The 6,249-nt window shown below is 42.7% G+C and overlaps 1 non-coding gene across 1 annotated transcript; it reads right to left on the bottom strand.

Annotated features, from left to right (window-relative positions):
* Positions 1-279: 279 nt before the first annotated feature.
* LOC139313524 (U6 spliceosomal RNA) lies at positions 280-386 on the bottom strand. Its single transcript, XR_011600127.1, has one exon. It is a non-coding gene; the product is annotated as a U6 spliceosomal RNA (small nuclear RNA).
* Between the last annotated feature and the right edge of the window lie 5,863 nt (positions 387-6,249).

The following is a 6,249-nucleotide window of genomic DNA, read 5'->3' as shown; positions in this document are numbered from 1 at the left end:
CCAAAAGTCTAGCTGCAATTATTAAATTTAGTCTCTATAACCGTACAATCTGTGATTATACCCAACAAAAACAATTGTGGAGTAAACTTTATCTTCTTTTTAAGAATATTTTGGATAATCCACCATATTTTAATCCAAAATGCTTTAACCTTTTTACAAGTCCTCCATATATGACCGTAAGTGGCATCATCACAATCACATCTCCCACAATTAGGTTGTACATTCGGATACATACAAGCCAACTTTTTAGGATCTAAATGCCATCTATAAAACGTTTTAAAAAATATGGAACGCTTCACGAATTTGCGTGTCATCCTTGTGCAGGGGCCATGCTAATCTTCTCTGTATCGTTCCAATTTTAGTATATGTGCTGCCGAAGCGAGCATTGTATGTTTGACGTTTTGAGCCCATTTAATCATTGTTTCCTTGACTGTCTCTTCTTCCATTTTATAGCGTAAAAGATATTTGTAGATTCTGCTAATTAATTTCTTTTCTGAATCTAATATAATTTTGTCTATTTCTTGTTTTTGTTTATGAATTTCATACGTTTTTATGTGTTCTCTATATTTAGATTGTATTTGAGTATAAGTCCACCAATCTATTTCCCTATCTAAGTCTGTCTCCAATTGTTGTTTTGTCTTCAATTTACCTTGATAGTCAATTAAATCTTTATATCTAATTATTTTTGTCTTATCTGTTAGATTTGGGGGTCTAATTGATTCTACCGGTGATAACCGACTTGGTATTTTCATATAGTGTTTTTTTTTAATTTTAAGCCTAATTTGTAGTAATGAGTTTCTTATTGTATGTCTTTGGAAGTATGAATGTGTTTTATATCTTTCGTCCCACATAAAAGAGTGCCAGCCAGTTTGAAGTTCGTGTCCCTCAATTCCTCCTTATTTCCAGGGTTGCATCTCTCTCTGATGAGCTTCCACACGCTGCTGCGTGTCCTTCCCTCAGCTGCTTTGGAGGATCAACACCCTCTTCTCTGTGGCAGCCCTTCAAGTATTGGAAGACTGCCATCAGGTCTCCCCTTGGTCTTCTCTTGAAGAGGCCCCAGAAGCTCACTGGCTTCTCTGCTGGACCCCTTGGGCCATTTGACCTTCTTTTACCCATTGGGCAGCACAGCCTGGCATCTCTTGCTCATCTGTGAATGGGTCCCAATCCTGTCTGCTTAGAGGAAAACATCCTTTCTTTTTGCTAATATAGATTTTCAGATTTGTGAACTCTTTACACAGAGTGCCACTCAACCCAGGACAGGGACGAAGCATTAGGAGGAGTTTCAGAGGTGCAACTCCTTCATTCTGCCAGAGACACCAATGGAGGTGAGGATGACTTGGAAAGGCTCTGCAAATGTTGTCACCTTTCCACTGCAAGCCGCGAAGGACTTTCCAGCAATCCAAGGGGCTCTTCTTCTTGAGGTTGCCAGCCTGGCTAGGCCCCCCAGGAGAGATTTCCTCCCCAGCCCCGCTCAGACTTCAGGCATGACCTCCCCAGCGGCCGTATGGCAAAACTTTCCTTCCCTCTGCGGTAGAGGAGCGATGCCATCGTTAGAGGAAGAGAAGGGATGCTCCCCCTCCTGCTTTTCTTCCTTGTGTGCACACTGAGGAACCAAGGCAGGAAGTAAGGAAGGGCCTCAGATTAGCAGTTTCAGAAACCTCCTTTTGCATATTGGTCCTTTTTATCCGGTTCTTGGGTAATTTTAATGTTATAATTCTTAACGTTGTCTCTTTTGGAGTTTATACTGTTTTGTTGCTTTGTTTGGTGGTTTTGTGCAGATAGAAGTTGCCAGAGTTCCTTAGTGAGCATGTGCCAATAGCATTTTGGGGGCGCGATTTCAACAGATGGGTTTATGATTCCTAATCGAGAAGGTCAGTCTGACCATCAGACAGAGGAATTCAAGAGGATTTTCTTTCCCATTTAGATGGTGATACTGAGGCACAAAAAAGAGGGAGACCATTTGGAGTTTCTGAGAAACTATGGTGAGTAAAGCTATTTTCCAAAGCACCAGAAGGCAAGACAAGGAACAATGGAGGGAAACTAATCAAGGAGAGAGGGAACCTAGAACTAAGGAGAAACTTCCTAACAGCTAGCACTATTTACCAGTGGAATGATTTGCCTTCAGAAGTTCTGGGTGCTCCATTTAAGAAAAGAAATGGCAGAGCATATTTTCATGCAGAGGGTACTGAGTTCAGTTTTTCACATCTTCGGATCATTATTTAATGATTTCTCAAGTGCCGGAGAGCCTAAGGAAATAATATTCAGCTCGGTGCATACTCTACACCCAAAGTAAAACAAATTATATTCCTGAGTTTCTGGGAAACAATTGTGAGTAATGCAGAAGAGTGAACTTTTGTGGTCCTCTTATGTTCTCAATTCTTGAAGCATTCTTGAAGTAAACTTAAAGCAACCATTTTCAATTGAAAATGTAGTACCAATTAATAAGGTTCCTGAGAGGACAATATTGAAGCAAGATATCCTACATTGCCATTCATTTGCAGTAGAAATTTTGTTTACAGTTTAATTGAAATCGCCATTCATGGAAATTCATCGTGCCAGGTTATCTATTGATATTAGCAGACTTATAGTTATAATAATTTTACTTGAATATAGTAATTCTCTTTCTTCATCTAATGTCTACCTCTTATCTCTAACCATTGATAAAAACCTATTTCACATTAAATAATACTCTGAATCTCCTTTATCTTTTATTTTCAATGTCAATCTATCCATCTCTACACAATCCAATATTTTCTAAATTATATTTTCATCAGATGGGGTGTTCTCATTTTTGCAATATGTCATAGCTTTTCGGTATTATACCTAACAAAAATATTTCTGGTTTTAAATCAATATGCTGCTTAATCATCTTTTCCAACCATGTATGTATTTTCATCCAATATTCCTTTCCTACATGTCTACCACCTACTGTATGATAATAAGTACCTAGAGTCTGATTGCATTTCCAACATTTGACGGACATGGTGTGGAACATTTTTGCTAGCCTTGCCGGTGGCAATTGCCACCTATAAAACATTTTATACAGATTTTCCTTATTTGCAGTAGCCATGGTTTTTGCCATTTATCTAATTATCTAATATAGTAGCTGCTCTCCGTCATTGAGAGTTGTAGGTTCTAAAGTCCATCCTGTCCCTAAGAAAAGTGAAATGACAATAGGCCTAAATATAAATTAGTGTATATAAAGTGTTTTTGTAGTTTTATTGTATACAAGGTTATACAATTATTGATCATTCTACCCACTGAATGCTACATTGATAGCTAAAGGAAAATAATTGTGGTCAATGAACAACTTTATTTAAGTGTTGCTTTTATTTTTTAGCATTAACAATATAGATCAAATGATAACAAATTGAAAAAAATCCCAGAACTAACAAGAACAAGATCAGCAACAACAATAACAATAAGAAAAAGGAAAAGCACAAAAAGACATCCACCCATCCCCATCCAGGGAAAAGAAGCTCCGTGCAGGGCTTTGTAGGTGGGGGTGATTCTGCCCTCCATCTCCATCCCTCCCTTGCTGAAGCCGTCCTATAGGCAGACAGAATAACAGAGTTGGAGGGGACCGTGGAGGTCTTCTAGTCCAGCCAACTTCTGGTGCAGCCCATCAAGAAGGGCGAGATTTACATCTCACAAGTAATCGGACTGAACTTCACTGCTCCCGCCTTTTCCCTGCCCTACCTGTTCTCGGATCAATTGCAGAATTCTGCTCTTTCTGGAGTTTCTTCTAATTCCCCTCTGGTCTTCCCAGTTAGCATATTAGGCACCTTCCAATCTGAGGGGGTCATTTTCTGGCATCATAGCTTGTAGCCTTTTGATACCTTTCATTGGGTTTTCTTAGTAAGGATACTGGAGAGGGTTGCCACTTCCTTCTCCACTGGGTCACCTTGTGTTAGGACCCTCCACTATGAACTGTCTGTCTTGGGTAACCCTGCACAGCATGGCTCATTGCTTCATTGAGTTGCACAAGATTTTTCGACATGACAATGCGGTGATCCATGAAGAACCTGAAATAGATACCTCTTTGAATTAGAGAGTGGAGTCCAGGGAGTCCTCTTCCAGGCTGCTGAGATCTTCTAGGGTGACTTCCACTTCTTTGGGAGAATCCCGTGAATGACAATAGTTCCTCTTTAGGCATCGGGGCAAAAGAAACTCGGCATTCCTAAAAGAGGGCCTATTGAATGGGGATGCCTGATCAAACGCGTTATAAGCTGCCCTGAGTCTCCGGAGAAGGGCGGCATATAAATCAAATTAAAAAGAAATAAAAACAAAAAACAAAAAAACCCCAATGCTTCTCTTGCTGCATAATCTGTGCATTTAAAAAGCAATCCTCACTTCCAGCCCACCTCTCCCACAGAAAAGTAGGCTCTCTACTCTTTGCCTGTTAAAGCCCTGCCATGAAGCAGCAGGGTGCTGGAAAGGATGAGGCACAAAAAGGAAAGGCATAACCAGGGTGGGTCACATTCATTTGGTCCACTGCCATGCACCTTCCCTGTTGATTTTTGGCAAAGGAACCAATTGCACCAAACTATATGCACTTGGGTGCATATAGTTAACCTAAGTATGTTGTCCCAAGGGCCAGGTGTCACCTAGCTCCACTTCCCAGAGTGCTCCAGCACAGTTCACTCAGTTTAGGAGAAGTGAATAGAGGACCTCCATCCCCCCCCATCAGAAAACCCATTGTCTTTCTTACCCATGGACTGGAGGAATCGCTAGCATCAGAAGCCGCTGCAGCATCCTCCCAGCTTCCCTCAGACTCCTCGGCCAGAAGGTCAGCAAGGGAGTCCACATCCTCCAGGCTGCTGATCCTGGAGCCCACCAGGACTGTCATGGAATCCTGCAAATGACAGGATGGAGCCTAAATCCAAAGCTCTTTGCATCTCATTAAGATGGCTAAAGCATCGGGTGCATACAACCCCTATGTGCCGACAGCAAGAGGACCTTTGGAAGCCTTAAGGTTAAGGTGAAATGTTGCACAATATCTTCCCTCCACCATCAGGACTTATGGCATAGCCTTCTTCGGCCCCATTGCCAAAATCTTATCTCTGAGGAAGGTGTTTTTCTCCCCATTAGGAAAGAGCTCCTCTTCTGTGTCCTGGTCTTCCCCCGTTAGAGTCCAGGTGAGATGTTTAAGGAATCAAGCTAGCTCAGCTTCCCCTTTCCAAGATGAGTCACTCACCCTGTCCATCTTTTCCTCCAAAGCCCCTTGTGAACCAGCGGGGTCTTCTCCCTTCGAAGTGCTACCTACCTGGATAGATAGGGAATCTCCACCTCTCTCTGGCTCTCTGCTGGAAGGGATTCCTCCAATGGATCCTAAAATAGCAATGCAAATATTCTTTCTTTTGGTATATTAACAAATCCGCAGAGACAGGGCCATTAGCATGGTGAGGAGATGTTCAGGCCTTACCGATTCAGTGGAGCGCTCCATAATTGTGGGGAGGCGCAGCCTCCGTGGAGGTTTGAGAGAAATTGTGAACAGGCATCACATCTTCCTTCCTGGGGCTCCTGATGGTGACACGAACACCCATCAAAACCTGAAAGTAATAATTGTTCATTTGAATGTATAAAGTTCAAAGCTCTCGGCAACATATCCCCATGAATCCAACGGGCTCTGCTTGAATTCGCTAGACCGACCAGATTCCCCCACACAGTTTTGAGGCATGAAGCCCCACTGGGCATGTTGCAAAATTGTCCTTACCCCTCTAGATGAAGATGCGTCTCCATGAGGGGAGCAGCTGTGCTGCTCACCATGGACCTGTACCTTGTCAGACCTGAGCAAAAGAAGAAGGTGACATGTCAAAGAACATCCATCTACCTCAGCCTCCCCTTTCTAAGACCGGCCAGTCAGCCTGCCCATCTTTTACCCCCACAAGCCCTTTGAGACAGGAAGCCATCTTGGGGAGAGGCTCTTACAGATTCTCTTACAGTCCATCAATGCTGAGAGTTTAAGGAGAAGGCTGTGGTACCTGTCAGGAGGCCCAGGAAGGTCCTCCGCGTCATCCTTTATGCAACAGGAAACCACTGAGCATCTTTTCCACATGAGCTGTGAAGAGAAGGCAAATAGATGTGAGTCAGTCAGAAGTGCTGGGAAGCATGACTTTTTCTCCTACTGCCAGTTTCATGGCTGCTGAGATGGCCACACTGACTTTGAAAAGCCTCCTGACAGCCATGACCAAATTAACTGTTCCTGTTGGTACTGCCATATTCACCGCCCGACAGAAGACTAGGCAG

This window comes from Pituophis catenifer, unplaced genomic scaffold (assembly GCF_029215685.1).
Source record: "Pituophis catenifer annectens isolate HBS135680 unplaced genomic scaffold, rPitCat1.0.hap2 SCAF_2, whole genome shotgun sequence".
In the NCBI taxonomy this organism is placed as follows: Eukaryota; Metazoa; Chordata; class Lepidosauria; order Squamata; family Colubridae; genus Pituophis; species Pituophis catenifer.
This window is presented reverse-complemented; position numbering and strand designations above follow the sequence as displayed.